Source organism: Elephantulus edwardii, unplaced genomic scaffold (genome assembly GCF_000299155.1).
Source record: "Elephantulus edwardii isolate Elephantulus edwardi_28Jun2011 unplaced genomic scaffold, EleEdw1.0 scaffold00011, whole genome shotgun sequence".
NCBI classification, from domain to species: domain Eukaryota; kingdom Metazoa; phylum Chordata; class Mammalia; order Macroscelidea; family Macroscelididae; genus Elephantulus; species Elephantulus edwardii.
The window spans coordinates 8,771,499-8,790,367 of record NW_006399761.1 but is presented as its reverse complement, the minus strand read 5'-3'; the positions used below and the strand labels follow the sequence as shown (position 1 = coordinate 8,790,367).

Genomic DNA, 18,869 nt, shown 5'->3' with positions numbered 1-18,869 from the left:
ACTTGCAATAAAATATTCCCATCTAGAGTATCTATATCAATTATGTTGGAATTTTATATTCTCCTTTCGTTTTGTCTTAAAAAAATGAAATATCAACGCTCTATCAGTCACACAAAGGACATACAAGTTTAGCAGTATTGATTTTATACTCTATCTGATTGGAATTAAAGACACCCTGTGCCCACATGTACACCAACAATAGGTCACACATTAACAGTTGTAACTAAGCACTGTGACAAATTAGCTAGTTCTTCCCACATTAGTCCCTATTTTTTAAAAAAAATAAGGCGGGGAGGGAGCAAAATAAACTTACAATATGGGCAATATAATTTTGCCACAATTGCCAAGGTATAAAAGAACTAAGCAATTGTAGCTAAAAGTTAACTACTTAAGATATGTGGGAAATGTTTTAAACAAAATATATTTCCTTTTTAACCCTTTTCTTTTAGTATAAGGTCAATACTGCCAATTTAGTCTGTGACAATAGCACTTGGAGTCATACCATTGCCTCCATTATTGATCTGATCCTCCTCAGTCCTCCTTTTGACAATCCTAAAATGATTGAAATGTGCTCCACAATCCTTAATCCAAAGCATTCTTAATCCATCTCTTCAGATATGTCTACAGAAAGACACATGAAAAGGCAAGATAAACATAAGAACTTCCCCAGGTAAAATAACCACAAATATTCCCAACATCCCAGTTCACACAAACCAGAGCAGAAGACATTTACACAATATCACAGTCTGAAGAGCATGGAGAGTTAACGAAATTTAAACAATCCTGATGACATCACTTAAAATACAATTTATCAAAGACATGAGGGGAATGTAGATGTTAGGAGCAAGGGGTATTACACAAGAATGCAATTCAACACTTTAGCCCATTCTGAATAAAACAGTTTGAATTAAAAAATGAAGATCGTACTGAATAAAGGAAAACTGTATACAACATGGGTTCTACAAAAAAGTGTCACCAATCATCTTATGTACGAGAGCGAGATCTGCTATGGCGGGGAGAATAGTGTGGAGATCCTCTGCTTCTCCTTGGGGAATAACTGCGACTCCTGCTGTTGCTTCTGCTACGGCTTCTGCTACGACTACGGCTTCGAGATCGAGATCTTCCATAACTTGGACTTCTGGGCCCATCAACTTTAACTCGGATGTAGGCAGTTTCTCCCTCATGAGATCTAAACTTAGTGTTTATCCAGTTTTCAAACTGCATAGGTCATATCTTCTTTCCGTACAAATTCCACGACACCAGTGCCATCTCGGTAAACATCAGCATAACATACATCACCTGCTTCATGCATGTGATCCTTTAAATCCTGCCAGCTCCCACTTGGAGGCAGTCCAGAGACAACCACTCGGTTTTCAGAGCGCCGGGACGGTGGGCCATAGCGGCCTCTGGGGGCTCCACCGCCGCCACGGCCAGTCCCACGGCCGCTTCGAGGGAACTCCACCTGCAGACGGTATCCATCGTAATCATAGCCGTCGTAATCATAGCCGTCGTAATCATAGCCATCATAATCATAGCCATCGTAATCATAGCCGTCGTAATCATAGCCGTCGTAATCATAGCTGTCGTAATCATAGCCGTCGTAATCATAGCCGTCGTAATCATAGCCATCGTAATCATAGCCGTCGCGACCGTCCTCCGCGTCTCACGGGTTCTCGAACTCAACGAAGGCAAAGGGCGGTCCCCCGCGACGATTCTTGAGATCTATGTCGCGGATAGCGCCGTATTTGTAGAACACGTCCTCAATGTCCTTGGTTCGGATATCTGGGGGTAAGTTCCCCACGTAGATGTGGCAATCGTTGTTCCCCGCTGGCCCACGAATCACACCACTTCCCGACATGGCAGCGACGAAAAGCGCAGACTCGAAATTAGGCCTTCCCACCAAGCTTAGGGAATGACAGAGCTCGCTCGCTCGCAGCGACACCACGTCTCCCACGGCCTCTCCAAAACGGCCAGGTTCATATTCTTTTAATTAATTACTTTTCACATATATAACATGCCTTGCAAAGATATCTCATTAGCTATTATTAGTTGGGAAAAAAGAATGAAATTTAGTTCTTTCAGAAAGCTTCAAAAACCATTATGCTTTGTGTCCACTGAAAAACTAGAGTTAGAAGTCCATCCAGATAAGCTTCAGGTCTGGAATGAAAATGCATTTTCAAGTATATAACCTCAGCTATAAACAGGGAATTCGAAGAGCTGGGATAGTTTTTCAACTGCTCTCAGTTTTAATTATTGTCACTCTCTTCATTTTGTTAAATTATTTAGAAAGTCACATCACTGGGTGTTGTAACACAGGCAGATAAAAGAAGGTTAAAGAAATACCAATTAAGTAAACAGGCTGTTTTCCAGTTTAGTAAGCCAGAACCAAATAACGATTGCATTACACTGCATGTGATGGAAAGGTAGTGTTTTGCAAATTTACAGACATGTTTGAATTATAAAAGCATAGTGGCACTCACAAAAGGATGTTTGAAATAAAAGGTCAAATTTTTCCCCCCTAAGGATTTTTCATTTCTGGTTACCTCGTGAAAAAGTTTCACTTGAATAAAACCATTTACATTATATTTCCTAAGTAAAAGTAATAATAATCATTCCAGTTCTCTGATAAGAGATTTTGCATAACAGGGCTAAGGAATTCCACTCAGCATAATTTTGACTTTATTTGGCAGCTGCTTTCAACTTAAGAGCTGTAGTGGCATAAGTTGGATGTTGAGGAGTTCAACCACAAGGGGTACTTCTCTGTTGGCTTGAATGTACCACTGACCCTGAAGTAAGATGGACACTCCCATAACGTACAAGTGTTAGCCTCAAAAAACCTGCTTGAAGTCAACTCTGAGTCAGATCTGACCTGATGACATGAGTTTATTAATATTCATGTATTACATCATGCCAAAGAAAATAAATATGGAAGAAAAGCCAAATTTCTATTGCTTCCAAACTTCTAGAAACAATTTCTAGAACTTGAGATTGGATAATTGTAACTACTTTTCCAACCTTTTCCTAAGAATGCAAAACAGAATTGTATACCATTCTACGAAAAAACAAGCCTGAATATCCAGTCACAACTAAATGGATTAAGAAATCATGGTACATTCACGTGATGGAATACTCTCAAGCACTCAGGAGAAGCAATTTTGAAAAATACTATATAACTTTGGAGACATTGAAAAGCATCATACCGAGTGAACTAGCTTAACTCAGTCTCATAAGGACAAATACTGCAGAAGACCATTATTGTCATTTGAATTTTTTAATTGAACTTGACTTTCTAGAGAGGATTACACAATTCAGTTTTGTGTTCAGGACTTTTTTTTTTAAATTAATTTCAGTGAACATTCTACAGAGATTTTGGATTTCCATTCATTCATAACTTGACATGCAACAATAAGAAACACACTTTTAAATCCCAATTAATATATTTTGGGTTTGGTGTTTTTTTTTGTGGGGATTTTTTGTGTATGTTTTTTTCCCATCATGAAAATGAATCTAAAGTCCCTAATATACTCCAAAATATGATACCTGGTTAACTATCATTGTAGAAACCCAAGCCCATTACCTCTGAATCAATTGCAGCTTGATAGAATTTTCTCATAGGATTTTAAGGGCAGTAAATCTTTATGGCAGTAGAATGCCACATCTTTTTTCCCTGGAGCAACTTCTGGGTTCAAAGCACAGGCTTTCTGATTAATAGCCAAATGTTTACCATCATACCCCCAACCTCCTCCAAAAAAAACCCCTGCCAGAACCCAAAATTGATGAGTTTAACAAAACAGTAAAAAAAAAAAAATTGATGGTTGAAACACACTACTGAATTAGCAAAGCCCACTTTCAATTAATAATTGTTTTCTTTTATAATCAAAATGTACCATCACAGTGAGATTCAAAAGTTTTCCCTCAAGGCTACCATGTTTGCTCCACAACAAATTACACTTCAGGTTCTTACTTTCGATAATGCATGTTTAATGATGAAACTTGCATGAACTAAGTGAGAATTTATTTGTGTGACTTGTGACATAGGAAAACCGAACATGGATGAAAAACAATGACCATTAAGTCAACCTTACTTCTGAGGCCCCTCTCTGCCTCAGTTCTGAGGCTATAAATCATTTCTTGAGAAGACCCCCCACCCCACCTTCCAGTTGTGTGGTCAGAATCTTAACATGCAATGCTACTCATAGACCCAGGACTTCCCTGGACTTGAGGCATAGTGGAATTTAATAAATTTTGTGTCATGAATATTTATCCTTGGGAGAAAGAAATGATTAGGTATAATAAGAGTGAGCTATTTACATGTTATTAGGAGGGGCCAGTCCTTACAAAAGGACTTCATGCTTGGAAAGTGGAGGGTCAGCAAAGGAAAGGAAGACCCTCAATGAGATGGATTGATATAGTGACTCTAACAATGGGTCTGAGTGTGTCAGGAATGACGAGAATGGCACAGGATAAGGCAGGGTTCAGCCCCGTTGTTTACAGAATTCTTACTCTATGACATATAACTACAGTAACAACCTGCGGGAAATGAGGCATTGTCTTGTGTGTAAATAGACAAGTAGATTAAAAACTAGAAGAATCCATTCAACTCCTTGTACAATATGCAGAATGGAAAATGTTATTAATCTTCTGTCTCATTACTTGGTTTCTATAGCAACACGGAACCCTGTGCTCTAGAGAAATCCTCCAGCGTTTGTTTGCATTGTCGGGGTGGGGGGAATGGAAAAAGGAAACTAGAACGAAGTCTGGCAGAAAGCATGTCCTTTTAAGTATGTTTTCGTTATATGCTATGAATTGCAAAGTAAAATAAAAATATAAACATGAAAGCAGGGAAGATCTGTGATGGATGCTAAAACTAGTGGGGAAAAGCTTAAGGAGAAGCAGGGTATTTGCACAGTCTGGGCATATCTCCCCCCAAGGTATTAACTACAGAAGAGAGATGCATATAATTCTACAGTGGTGTAACCTGTGTGCCATCAACAGAACCATGTAGGTTAAGATTCCTAGTAATGCGCTAATCCACAGCCACCAAGGTGATTCCAAGTCATAGCATTCCTCCATTGAGACTCGGGCTGTAGCTTTTCATGAGAGGAATCTCTCCATCTTCCTCCAGTGAAGCAACTGGCAAATTTGAACTGCTGAATTGCCAGAGGGCAGCCCCATTATGAGATAGGGGTTCCTTAATAAGAAGATAGTACTATCATTTACCCTGATGGACATACTAAAAGGTCATCCCACGCTGAGGATACCAAAAATAGTTGTTATGTGTCAAGTTGCTTGAAACTCACAGTGACCCTGGGTACAATAGCCCCGAAACATGCTCTGTCCTGTGCCAACTTTACTGTCTCTTTCACACCTACCCTCATTACTCTAGTCATTGAATCAATCCATCTCATCCATCCTCTCTTTCTCTGCCCCTCCACTCTTCCAAGCATGATGTCCCTCTCCAAGAAGCAGCCTGGTCTCACCCTCTCTAGGAAGAATCTGTTTATTCTCCTGGTAGTGCATGATATATTCAATAGTCTTCTCCAGCACCACAGCTCAAAGGCATCAATTCTTTTTCTATCATCCCTAGTCATTGTCCAGCTCTCTGGTGTATAGCAGGCAATTTTGAAGACTATCAAAAGTCCATAACCTTAATCCAATGATGGGAAACACCAGAAACACAGAAATTGAAAGATACACTACAAAACAGCTCGCCATTACTCTTCCAAATTCTAATCGCGTGAATGCCAATCAAAGACAAGCGTGAGAGGATGAAGGAGGCATGTGGATTGGGTGCACTGTGGAATCCTGGATTGAGTTCCTCTCTATAAAGGATGTTGTTGTTGTTGTTATGTGCCGTCGAGTTGCCTGCGACTCATAGCGACCCTATGTACAACAGCCCTAAACTCCGCTCTGTCCTGTGCACTGTCTCTGACACTCCCATCCCAATTATCCCAGTCACTGAATCAATCCACCTCATAGAGGGCCTTCCTCTCCTGCGCCGTCCCTCCACCCTCCCAAGCATGATGTCTCTCTCTAAGGACCGGTCTCTCCTCACAACATGTCCAAAGTATGTTAGACGGAGCCTCAGAATCCTTGCCTCCAAGGAGCCACCCGGTTTAACCCTCTCCAGGACAAATCTGTTTGTTTTCCTAGCAGTCCATGGTATTCTCAATACTCTTCTCCAGCACCACAGCTCAAAGGCATCAATTCTCCTTCTATCCTCCTTGGTCATTGTCCAAATCTCTGATGCATAACAGGTGATTGCGAAGAGAGCCACATTAGGCCTGTAGTGTGGTTCATATTACTTGTGTATTTTTTTTTATTATTGTCATATGAGTAATAGATTGGCATTAGGAAAAAGCAAAAAAAAAATTGAGTAAAATAGATATCTTAACTGTATCAAGTTGACAGTTTTTCCGCAAATATAATATTATTTCAAAGTAACAGTGAAAAATTGGAAAGAAAAATCATTGCATTGCTATTTGCTTTGTTGTTGTTGTTTCGTGCCGTCGAATCGCAGGTGACTCATAGCGACCCTTTTAAGGAGAGTCCTCAATGCTTGGGTGTCTCTCATCCTCTCTCCAGGTTCATAGGGTTTCCAGAGGCAAGTTATTACGGAAGTGGATGCCACTCCTCCTTCCAAGCTTGTTTTAATCGGGGAGCTCCACCCCACTCTCTGTCCGCATTGGGTAACCAGCCATTAACGCATTTGACACATCAGTGTCACAAAGAAAAATGCCCAGCTCATACATATCTCATTAAAAGAAATAGAATGGGGGAAAGTATATAGCACTAAAGGTAACTTTTGAACCAAAGTTTGCAAAGTGAGAAAATGCCTGTATTTATAAATTAGATTTATGGTATATGATTCTCATTAAAATGCATGTTTTTCCCTGGACATATCAAGTAGGATAATAGCAGTAATACTAGTAATTGAGGGCATGAAAATATCACTGATTATAGATGTGTAAAGTTATCTAAACATTCTGGTTTACCCAGTGCAAAATTTTATGTTGATATTTGTAGTTGAGATGTTTTTCTTCTTTTGATATGTTGTTGTTGTTAATTGCCGTCGAGTCGAGCAACCCTAAGAACAAAAGGCCTGAAGTATTCCTATAACTATTGTCATTTCTACAAGTTCATAGAGTTTCCAGAGGCATGTGGTCCAGGAAGTGGATGCCACTCCTAATTCCAAACCTGTCCACCATGGGCAACTCTAATGACATTTGACGCTTCAGTGGCACAAGGTTCAGCTTCACAGAGACCCCAGGTTACCCCAGTACAGCATATTCACAGAAGAGTGCTATACCACTTAGAAGAATGTTTCTCCAAAATATAATAGCAAAAGTTACTTAAATAACTTTTAAACACAAACACTCATTTTACAGAGTCCAGCCACATCACCTAGTCTCCAAAATGGAGACAAAGTACTCACCTTAAATACAAAGGCCCTCCAGGAGGTCTTGTTGATTCTAAACAAGAGGCCTGAATTAAAAAAACCCCAAACATTACACCTGGACCTCAACTAAAAACTCGTTGTTTTTTGAAATAGAATTGGAAATTAAGCTAGCAGCAGATTTGGGGGAGAATACTGTTCTATATTAAGAAATGTTTGACTCAAGTTTTTTAAGTAACTATGGGTGAGACAGTATGTTTTCTTTTGAAATCATTATAGTCTTTTACTTACAATAAGCTCTATTCCAAGAAAAGTCGAATACTACTTTAAATGTGTTCCACCCCACCCCCCTTTGTTATTATCCTTGTTTATCAATGTCTTTACAAATCTGAACTTTGTGGGTTTGGGCACATTATATATCAACAACTGGGGATGAAGTTCAGAGAAGGCAAATAGAAGCAAATTATGTGCTTCATGTCTTTGTCTTGTGGCCACGTGGTTTGTAATAGCAGACCTTCTCGGGGTTGAGTCTCCAAAGCTATAAATTGCGCAGGAGGAAACAGACCATCTTTCTCCCTCCAGGCGGATTCTAACCGCCAGAGAAGTACAGCCTTTGGGTGAGGAGAACAATTCCATTTGGGCTAGATCACCAAAGCTGTCGTAAATAAACAGACAAACGAGCAGATGGCCGTGAAATGCAGTTCACCTTAACACGAGTGTATTCTCAGATGGCAACTACCTGCATTTGTGTCTACATTGGAGTTCCTGTATTAGTTGATGTTACTTCCTCTCTGGGAACACTGTGATGAAAAATGTGATGATGAATGGGATAGTTAGCTTTTAAAAAAGTAACAGAAAAAAAATTTTTTACAATACTTTGGCTCAGGTTAACCCATAGCAGCACTAAAGTGTTGTCCAAAATGATCATGAAACTTGTGAGTATTCTCCCGTCCATGTTCTTAGCTTTGCTGGAGTGATTATATAACACTCTGACTATGTTTTCAAGCAAGGGAAATCCGTAGTTATTTTTCTAGAAATGTCTTGCAGAAAAAAATTTAAAGAGCATATACAAAGGAAATCATTTCTTTTTTTTATTTTTGTATTTTTATTTTGTTACATTGTTTTCGTATCTAAACCCTTTTAGACCTTTCTCACTGCCTTAAACAGGACAGAGCAGCAATCTTACAAGTCTGTTGCCTGCTTCAATGAAGAGAGCTCTGGATAGTTCCATGATCTAGGCCCAGGCCTGTCTCTGGGATGTAGAGAGGAGTAGAGCTGGGCTGTCACTTAAGTTTCTTTTTTCAAATACAACACTTGATGGATTTTGGGGTGAATGTTTGTTCCAGCCCAGGTATCACACCACAACCATTCTTCAACCAACTATGAATCTTTTTCTTCTTTCTGATTTTTCCTGCCTAAATTTTCTTCTTCTCTGCTTCCCTGGTCCCACCCACCCATAAGATGCATCCGTCAGTGGTCTCACTTCCCCCAGGGAACTTCAGCCATCTGTTTGTGCCCTTGAAACCTCTCTTTTCAGTATGTGCTTGCAGCAGTACACCTAGTTGTGGATCTGTGTTTCCTGCCTCTTAATCAGAGTGTCACCACTTCCCAAGTGGGAAATACCCTTTCTGGTTTTATCATTCCCTCTCCAGCACTAATTCTAAGGCACAGAAGTGATCAGATTTCATCCAAATTTGTAAAAGAGACTATCAGAATATCAGTCACCTTCCATATCGTGGGTATTTCATAATCCAGCATTCCTTTACTTTGATGGTTTCTTTCTCTTCACAACACACTATTCATTATAAAATGCTTCTGTGGAATACTTGTGAGGCCTACAGCTGCTGAGAAGCACATTCTGTGGCCAAAAGGATGGAAAATGTCTATATTGTTAAACTCTCTGCTTTCCAGCATTTTTCATATCATGATGCCTGAAGAAAATGGTACTATCTCAATATGGCCATTTCAATGTATGTTGGTAGCATGAAATCAGAGCCCTGGTCACTTACTTATATAGCTTATTTGACTACTTATTTTAGATGTCAGTGGTCTAGTCCCACCTGCTGCCTCATGGGACAAAGACAGATAGTCTTCTTTGTGAATATTTACAGTGTCTACAATTTGAGGGCATTGAGTTTGGAAGCAGTGATTAGCATACAATGGGCTCTCCATGGAAACACCAACAAGGCACTCAATGGTTAGGGCTAAACTCTCAGGTGAGAATGAAGAGAGGAGTTGAGATGTCATTAGAGACTGTTATGAACAAGTGGGATTAAAATACCGTTCAAAATATTTCTTAGCCTCCAGTGTGTTTAAAAATCCTTTTGTTGACAGTGCAACAATGAATGAATGAAAACCCAAAATCTCTGTAAATGTTCATTAAAACTAATAAAATTTAATAAATAAATAAAAAATTTTAAAAAATCCTTTTGTTACTCAAGAGCAACCCAAGAGAAAATGGCATTAGATTCATAATAATGTGTGGAATTATTGTTCCATTCCAAACGTTTTGCTAGACCAGAGATGTTCTCAGATGTATAACTGTTCTGATGAATGTTTAACATTGTATAAATGTATATAGTATCATTGGAAGCAGGAGTAACATCTGCTTCCTAAACCACATGCCTCTGGAACCTCTCTGAACTTTGAGAAATGACCATTGTTATTGAAAGGCTTCAGGTCTTTTGTTCATAGGGCCGCTGTGAGTCATGCTCCACTCAATGGCAATCAACAACAACATAATATCAAAGATGATGGTAAACTTAGTGGATGGAATATAACCAGTTTGAGATTATTTAAGACTACTTTTAGAACTCTTGGAACTTCAAGTCAACTGTAATTTGTAATGACCTTATGAACAACAGATAGAACATCGCACCATCCTATGCAGTCCCCACTGTCTCTGCCATGTTCAAGCCCATAATTACATTCACTGTACAGTTTAAAATTTAGCAGAATGGTCATCAGCCCCAAGAATACACTTAGCGTACCATTTGTTTTATGATAGTTGTTATATTGACACAATCTGAAACTTTCTTTTTCTGTGACGATGTGTAACCAGTATTTTATTCAGTTAATAATTTGAAGCCCTTCATTCACCCTGTGCTATTTATAACACTTTACTAAATGTTAATAGAAGAAGCCCTCTGTCATTTTACTTCTATGAAGACAGCAATTATATAATTGTCCCTGATGAATAGCATACAATGCTGATAACATGCAATTAAGATGCATCTTAAGAAAAGGAAAAAGATAGTCAAGGTGACTAAGTTACATATCTGCAAAGGAAAAAAAAACTCTTCTTAATGATTTTTTATTACTTCTATGTATTTCATATTTACATTTTTCCTCCCAAATAAAATTCAAAACACGGTCGTTAAGTCCGAACCAACTCATAGCTGACCCTTCAGTGGATTTTTCAGAGGTTATAAATTGCACAGGAGGAGATTGCCTATCTTTCTCCTGAGGATCTGCTGGTAGTTTTGAACAGACAAAGAGGCATTATTACCTTTGCATTATCAGTGAAGCTTTCTACCTAGTAGACCACCAGAGATCTCTCCAAAGAGTGCTACAAGTTTTTAAAGAATGAAAATATTCAGGTTATTTCTGAAGAATGCAGAGTTATGCATGAAAAAAGATTACGTGGGGAAAAAACAAAAGCAAATCAATTTTTTCTGCTAGCTGCTTAAACGCTAAGGTGATGCAGTTGGTTTAGAATTGAACTGCCGATCAGAAGATCATCAGTTCAAGCCTACTAACTTCACCAAAGAAGAACATAGCAGTCTACTTCCATGAAGCTTTAGAAACCATATGGCTAGTTCTACTCTTTGCTACTGAGAACGGACCCAAGAACAGTGGATTTTGTTTATTTGAAGTATTTAAAAACAAATTAAGATTCTTTCATATTGGCTTTCTAACCTTTTTACATGTTCATGACATGCCACTTACATATTCTCTAACTTGTTCTAATTGCTATTTCAAATGCATAAAGTGTTCTGAGTCATGAAGTTTGAAGCTTTTTATATGCTGTGTGCTAATTCTTATTCCCATCATTTATGCTCCTTAAATGGGTGTATGTCTGAGTGTGTGTTTGTGTGCATGTGTATGTGTACCACATCTTGGAGGTCTCAAACCTCATTCTACCATAAATGTTTTGGAAATTTATATTTCACCTCTCTTGCAAATCTGTGACTTCAGTCGTAGTTGGCTTGTGGAACCAGTTTTGCCACTTGGAAAGCAGTAATGCCAAAAAGAAAAAGTGTCACCTGCAAACATGTAAAATAGAATCACACAGGCTAACAACAGCCTCACAAACAATCCAAAACAATTCTTTATTCCTGTGAAACAACATGTTGACAAGGGTGTGGGAGAATAAGAATGTGTCAGTCTGCTGATGGGAATGTACGTTTCTATGACGACTATAAAATGTTTGGTAGTTTCTGAGAGAGTGAAGCGTGTATCTGTCAAAGGGTACAGAGAGTGTATTCCCCATGAAAGACTCTTGTTGTTAACCTGCAAACCAATTAGCTCCTCACATTAATGACCTTATATTTGTTGTTATGTGCTGTCAAGTCAAGTTCCACTCGGAGAGACTCTCTGAATAACAGATCTGAACCCTGTCCTCTCCCTCATACTTGAACCCACTGCTGCCTTGACTTTGTCAATCCAGTCCCTCGAGGGTCTTCCTCTCTTTCAGCCTCCTCCTTTCCAGTCATGATGCTCTTTTCCATGTCATCTAAACACATGCCCAAGGTAGGTGAGACGAATCCTCCCCATCTTTACCTCCACAGAGCCCTCTGGTTATACTTTCTCTAAGACGTATCTCTTTGTTCTTTTCACAATCCATGAGCTGCTCAGTACTCTTCTCCAACACCACACTCAAAGGCATCAATTCTTTCTCTGTCATCTTGATTCACTGTCCAACTCACAGGTGCTTAGCCAGTGCCTGAAGATATGATTGCCTCAATCAGGCACACCTTAGTCTTCAAACTAACATCATTGCTCCTCAATACTTTGGACCTTTTTTTAATGACCATAATTGCTTGCTAGGATTTTGTTAGTTTGGCTGTGATCTCACAAGAGCTATATGCCAGGACTTTTCTGCCATCGTCCTGCTGAAAGTGGGTTGGATTTACCAACTTTTGGATTATCAACAAATGAATTACAAACCTCTTGCACACCACTAAGGCTGCTTAATCAAAAAACACTTCACTACAGTGAATTTCACCTGAGTGTTCATAGAATAAGAAACTGCTGATGTTGCCATTCTGTGCCTTCCGTCAGTGACCACGCATAGCAACTCTTTGTACGAAGAGTAAACACTGTCTGATCCTGTCTCAGCCTCATAAGAGGCAGAATGTCTTCTGGGCTTTGCTTGTGTCTACGACATCAGTCCACCTTGTGGGGCGTCTTCCTCTTTTTTCCTGAGCCTCTGACTTACCACGGTCAATGTTCTTCACTTAGATGCTGGCTTCTCCTGCTCACATCACCCACAGCAGATGAGATGGCGCGTTTCCACACTCACGCCCATGGAGCGTTCTCACTGGCAGTTCTTCACAGGCGGTTTTAATCGCCCTTTCCACAGTCCACGGTCCATCCAGGATTCTTTGTCAGCACCTTCACTTAAAGGACGTCTCTTCTTCTTTGATCTTCTCTCATTTATTGTTCAATTTTAATAGATATTGAAAATATGCTCAACGAAGACAAATGAACAAATCGTAGCGTATTTTTTCCAAGGGAATCCTGCTGAGAAATAGGAAAGAATAAAGAATTGATACACATAATAACATGGATGAATCTCAGAATAATTATGCTGAGTGAAGGAAACCAGATGAAATACTAGAATAATAAAAATGCATCTATCTATCTATCTATCTATCTATCTATCTCTTTATGTACTGCCATGCCACAGGGATGTAATTCAAATCTGCATGCTGTTCCTTGGGAGAAAGATGGACAGTCTTCTCCTGTGCAATTTACTCCCTCTGAATATTCACTGAATGGGTTGGTTGTGACTCAGTGGTACACAATAACAACAACATCAACATCACCATGTAATTCTAAATTACATTACACTCTTAAGAATTGCAATCTGATTTATAATAATGGAAAACAAACCGCTGCTTGGCACCAAGGGAAGTGGAGGTTCTGTTGTATTCAGTGGGGATGGAAACTCCTCAGAGCTGAGCCTCCAGCGGGTTTTCAGAAGCTGTTGGTCACGTGAGAGATTACCCAGCTTTCTCTCATGGAGCCAGTGGTGGATTTGAACCTCCTGCCTTTGAGTTGGCAGCATAATCCCTTATCTCTTGGGCCACTAGAGCTCTCTGAGGGAGGTAAAGCATGTTTGCAAAGAGGCAGGAAAAAACTTGTATAGGTGATGAATATGAGATACAGTGGTTTGAGAATTCCATTAAAGATTGTATGTATGTGCGTGGGTGTAGATTTCTCACCTTAAATATACAATTTGTTTTGTAATCATATAGGGAGCTCTAATTACCTAGAGAATAGACAGTTGCATGTCTAACCCAAAAGTGTACAGCTGAAATCTACCAGCTACTCCTACTGAGAAAGATGCACCTTTCATATGATTAACAAGCCCTGAAAACTAGCTGTAGGGTGGGAGTGCATCATTTTCAATGAAACAGCAAAGAGTTGTTGAGTTCAAAAGAAGGTAATGGGTCTCAGTTAACTACTGGGAATGAAAACAAGATTTCTTTCTATTTTTCACTGCTTCTTTTTTTAGGATATCCCGTGTGTAGTAAATTTTCTTTTTCAATTCATGACCCAGCCAAAGAGGTATTTTGAGTGAATACCATTTTTAAAGCCAAAGATAGATTTTATGTTGATTAATTTTAAAGGTTATTAGAAAAAAAGCATGGCTTTGATTATATAGGCTTCCAAGAACAGGAGGTAAATTCGAGTCTACATATTGGAAAAAGTCCTACATGCTGGATTGTTATAGATTATGGCTTTCCCAGGATTTTTACAGAAGTTGTTGAAAAGAATGGCCAGTCAGAATGAACATTTCTAAGTGATCAGTACCTCTCATTCATTCTAAATCTAGAAAACAATTGAAAAGAGTACTAGTAGTTCACATATTTTGATGTGACTGTTTAGCAAGTAGAATTCTTTAGCAGAAATTACTCTTTCAGTAATATCTGTGCATATTTGAGAGGGAGTATCACTAAATTGGCAGCATCAGGATGGATGGTGAAGAGATTGAGATTGTACACAGCTTTAGTTTGCTTGGCTCCATAGTCAACCGTCTTGGCACCAGCAGCCAGGAAATTAAAAGGCACATTGCCATGGGAAAGTCTGCTCTTAGGGACCTCTCCAAGGTGCTGAAGAGCAGTGGTGTCTCTCTGGAGACTAAGGTGCGTCTGATACAGGCCATGGTCTTCGCAATCACTTGTTATGCATCAGAGAGTTGGACAGTGACCAAGAAGGATAGAAGGAAAATTGATGCCTTTGAGCTGTGGTGCTGGAGAAGAGTATTGAGAATACCATGGACTGCTAGGAAAACAAACAGATTTGTCCTGGAAAGGGTTAAACCGGGTGGCTCCTTGGAGGCAAGGATTCTGAGGCTCCGTCTAACATACTTTGGACATGTTGTGAGGAGAGACCGGTACTTAGAGAGGGACATCATGCTTGGGAGGGTGGAGGGACAGCACAGGAGAGGAAGGCCCTCTATGAGGTGGATTGATTCAGTGACTGGGGTAATTAGGATGGGAGTGTCAGACAGTGTGATTGGCACAGGACAGAGCGGAGTTTAGGGCTGTTGTACATAGGGTCGCTATGAGTCACAAGCGACTCGATGGCACATACCAACAACATCACTAAATTAGTTAACCATATACCTTGGACTGCCAAGAGAATGAACAGATTTATCCAGGAGAGGGTAAAGCAAGGATGCTCCTTGGAGGCAAGCATTTTAATGCTTTGTCTCATACTTTCGGCATGTGGCCAGGAGGGACCAGTCCTCCGAGAATGATACCATGCTTGGGAGGGTGGGAGAACAGTGCAGGAGAGGAGGACCCAGATGAGATAGATTGACACAGTACCTGGGACAATGGGAGTTGAAGTGTCAGAGACAGTGAGACTGGCTCAGGACAGAGCAGAGTTCAGAGCACTTGTACATAGAGTCACTATGAGTCTCAGGCAACTCGATGTCACTTAACAATGGGCTATTTTCAGTTGATAATAGAGTCATTTAAAGAATAGCATAGTCCTTCTATGAGCCTTTACGGCTATTCAGAACACCATAAAGTATGAAAAGATTCCCTTCTTAGATCCAAGAAAATATTTTAGAGTCTTTTTTAATTCATTTGTATGAAAATAGTAAATCCATTGAACCTAGTGCATGAAATTTGCATTATGATTAAAGTCTGACCTTATTGTAGGTCACAAAAATTATTTCATCTTTTCATTCATCTGTGCATCCTCAGGAAGAAAGTGGCCTGTGGAGACGTGAGAAAGCCAGGATCTATCAAAGAAAGCGCGTTATGTTAAAAGAACAAAGTTAAATATGTTTTTAATTTGTCAATTTTTTGATGCTACAAAGGTTAATGTGGTTTGAGAAGGTTTTCTCCTCTTTAGAATGCTTACGTATGAAAGAACCAAAAATTACATGAAAGTTCCTGTTTGAAAGAGAAAAGTCTTTTTCTTTTTTGTTAAAAATTATTGTTCTGCACAAAAGGTGATAGCACTCGGCTATTTCTATTGCAAAACAAGACTAAAATATATCCCAGGGCTTCAGCTTTCTTTTTAAAGAATATCAACTCTGCTTCCGGTTACGTCAACCTAAAGCTTTATCACAGCTACAAAGTCTGCAGTTTGCCTTCTAAATTCAGAGCAGAGCTGGTTCAGAAATGGCCGACTTTGTTATATCCAGACAGTGAAATGGAATGTATGATCAAAAATGACCATAGGTGCCTTCCTGTTAAATCATCCAAAAGTATCCATGGTTTTGCATCTGGTTCCACACTGTAATACTGGAACCAAAGATGGAGAAAAGATTTTAACTTTGATGCAAAGAAAACTGAAATAATCACAGTGCCCATCCTTCCACCTTCTCCATACTTACCTTAATAGAAGATCTCCTAAGCTGTCTATTCCCAATTAACCCATCACTCAGCTAGAGGTTTCGTATAAATGTTTTCTGCTAAGTGACTTTGGTGAGTTTCACTGCAGATAGAAATGAGTTGCTGTTTGCCTTGTATCCTTATTTTTCTCTTTTTTTGAGAGAGAAAAAAAAAAGAACCATGTACTTTTGGAACATGTACAAATCAGATGGTATTTTGCAGTAAATTTCAAGATTAACTTTGGAGACTAGCAATTACTTAAATTGCTGTGTACAATTGTGTGTTTGACATGTATCTATAAATGGTAAGATCCAAGAGTGTCCTTGGAGGAGTGTGTAACCTCCCTCATACTTGTTTAGTAAAAAAGTGAAGACAATGAAAATATATACTCTCAGCATTTAAATAGTGGCCTCCCTAGAGATCAATGTGAATGAGACTTCCGGACCAGACCTTTCAGTCTTTCAGCTATTTGGAGAAATGTTTAAACATGTGATCAAGGAAGACCAAGCACCACTGAAGAAGCACTGGGAAAAAAAAAGAGAGAGAGAGAGACACCAAAAAATCAGTCTTGGAAGAACTGTAGCCTAAGGAGAGAGGATATTGAGATATGACTCTCATGCTCTGGGTGTGTTATCAAAAAAGGCTAATCCTTGGCTATTTTGATAGCTATTGTAATAGTTGGCCATTATGACACCCTAAATCTTTCAATGTTAAGAGTAAATGGTTTGCTTCCTAGGAATTGTATATGGATACTTTAATATGAATTATATTTTAAAATCAGACAGTGAATAAGAAGAATGGGAAAAGTGAGACTTTTGAATTAATGATACTGATGAAAGTTATTAAATATATCCTGGATTTCCAGAAGGATGGTAGCCGGGATACTTCTTAGCAATGTTTTACTTATTTCAGACATGTTATCGGGGGGGAACGATTTCTGCAGAAGGACACTGTGCTGTTTCTCTGTCGTACAGGGTAGGATGCATGTTACAGTGACCCTGGATGATATGCCAACAGTATATTTTAAATTGTCAGCAAGTTTCAGTGGGGCTTCTGGGAAAACTTTATGAATAGCCTTTGTGAGTAAGACATTATCTGCTCTCGGGTTGGAACACATTCAAGACACTTCTGGGGAAGGGTTGTCTCAGGAAAGTAGACTTGACCTCAGTGACATGAGTAAAGTTTTAAAAACTTTAAGAATGGATTACACTTTGACATAAAGAAAATAAAAATCATCATAACTTTGCCAGTAAGCAACACTGAATTTATCAAGAATTTTCTTTTACTTTGATCCATAATCCATAACTTTGAAAGTAAGCCTTACTGTTTGGAGAAGGAAGGAGTACATTGAGCAAATAATGCTGCAAAAGGCTGCTTTTTGCATAACCTAAGTGGTAGTATTTTCTATCACCTCACATACCTGTGAAAAGCAGACAGTGAATAAGGAATGGAAGGAGTGATACTTTTGAATTAATGGTGTTGGTGAAATATTAAGTATACAATTGATTAACCAAAGAAGGACAGCCATGGTGGTGCTTAGAAAGAAGGACAACAGGTCTTTGCTCCACTTATTTTAGACATGTTATCAGGAGGGACCCAGTTCTAGAAAACAACACCATGCTTGGAAAAGTAGAGAGTCAGTGAGAAAGAGGAAAACCTTCAGTGAGGTGGATTGCTGTTATAATTTTTACAGTAGGCTTCAATATAGCAAGCATCTTGATGATGGTCTAGGGTGGGTGTAAAAAAAGAGCAAGGGTCACATAGGGACAGCCATGCCTGATGTTTACCAACTTTACAAAGGAAAACTGTCCCCTTCAATAGCATCAGTAGCACAAACCCAAATTCCTATGAGGTCAGTCATGTTCCTCATGCACCCATACCTTTTTCTACTCATCTCAACACCAGTTTTACTGTTTTGCTAGGTCCAGAATCTAACGTGATAGCTCACAGACCATCCAGAACCACGTTAGGAAAGTCAAAAGGTTCTAATCCAGGTTATTAAGAAGCAGGATACAGCTCGGACAGCTCCCAAAATGTGCTCGCAGGCACCTCAGCCATTGAGGCTCATGGCTTTAGGCCAGTGTTACAAAGTTTTCTGTGAATTATAGCCTCCCTCCCCAGGTAGTCCAGCAAACTTGGGTGTTAGATTTTGGCTCCCGTTCCAATAGTGTAGCAGTTCCAAGGCCCCATCTCACAGCTTGTCTCTAGTTTAGCTGTGGCTGCTGCTGCGGTATGTGTGGCTGGAGCAAGAAAGTCTAGTCTCAGAAGGGAATCCTATCATCTCATGCTGCTTTTTTCACCAGGTAAGAAAGTCCTCTCCTCCTGCTCATGGGTTGTTCAATATATTGGTGAGACTAGTCAGATCCCCTGTCGATGGGATATCATGCCATATT

The 18,869-nt window shown here is 39.4% G+C and overlaps 1 protein-coding gene and 1 pseudogene across 2 annotated transcripts in view; one reads left to right on the top strand and one right to left on the bottom strand.

Annotated features, from left to right (window-relative positions):
- The window catches only part of NRXN1 (neurexin 1), a 1,383,864-nt gene that overhangs the window by 424,646 nt on the left and 940,349 nt on the right, over nt 1–18,869 (top strand). The window lies entirely within an intron of this gene.
- On the bottom strand, nt 599–1,858 carry LOC102864517 (annotated as a pseudogene).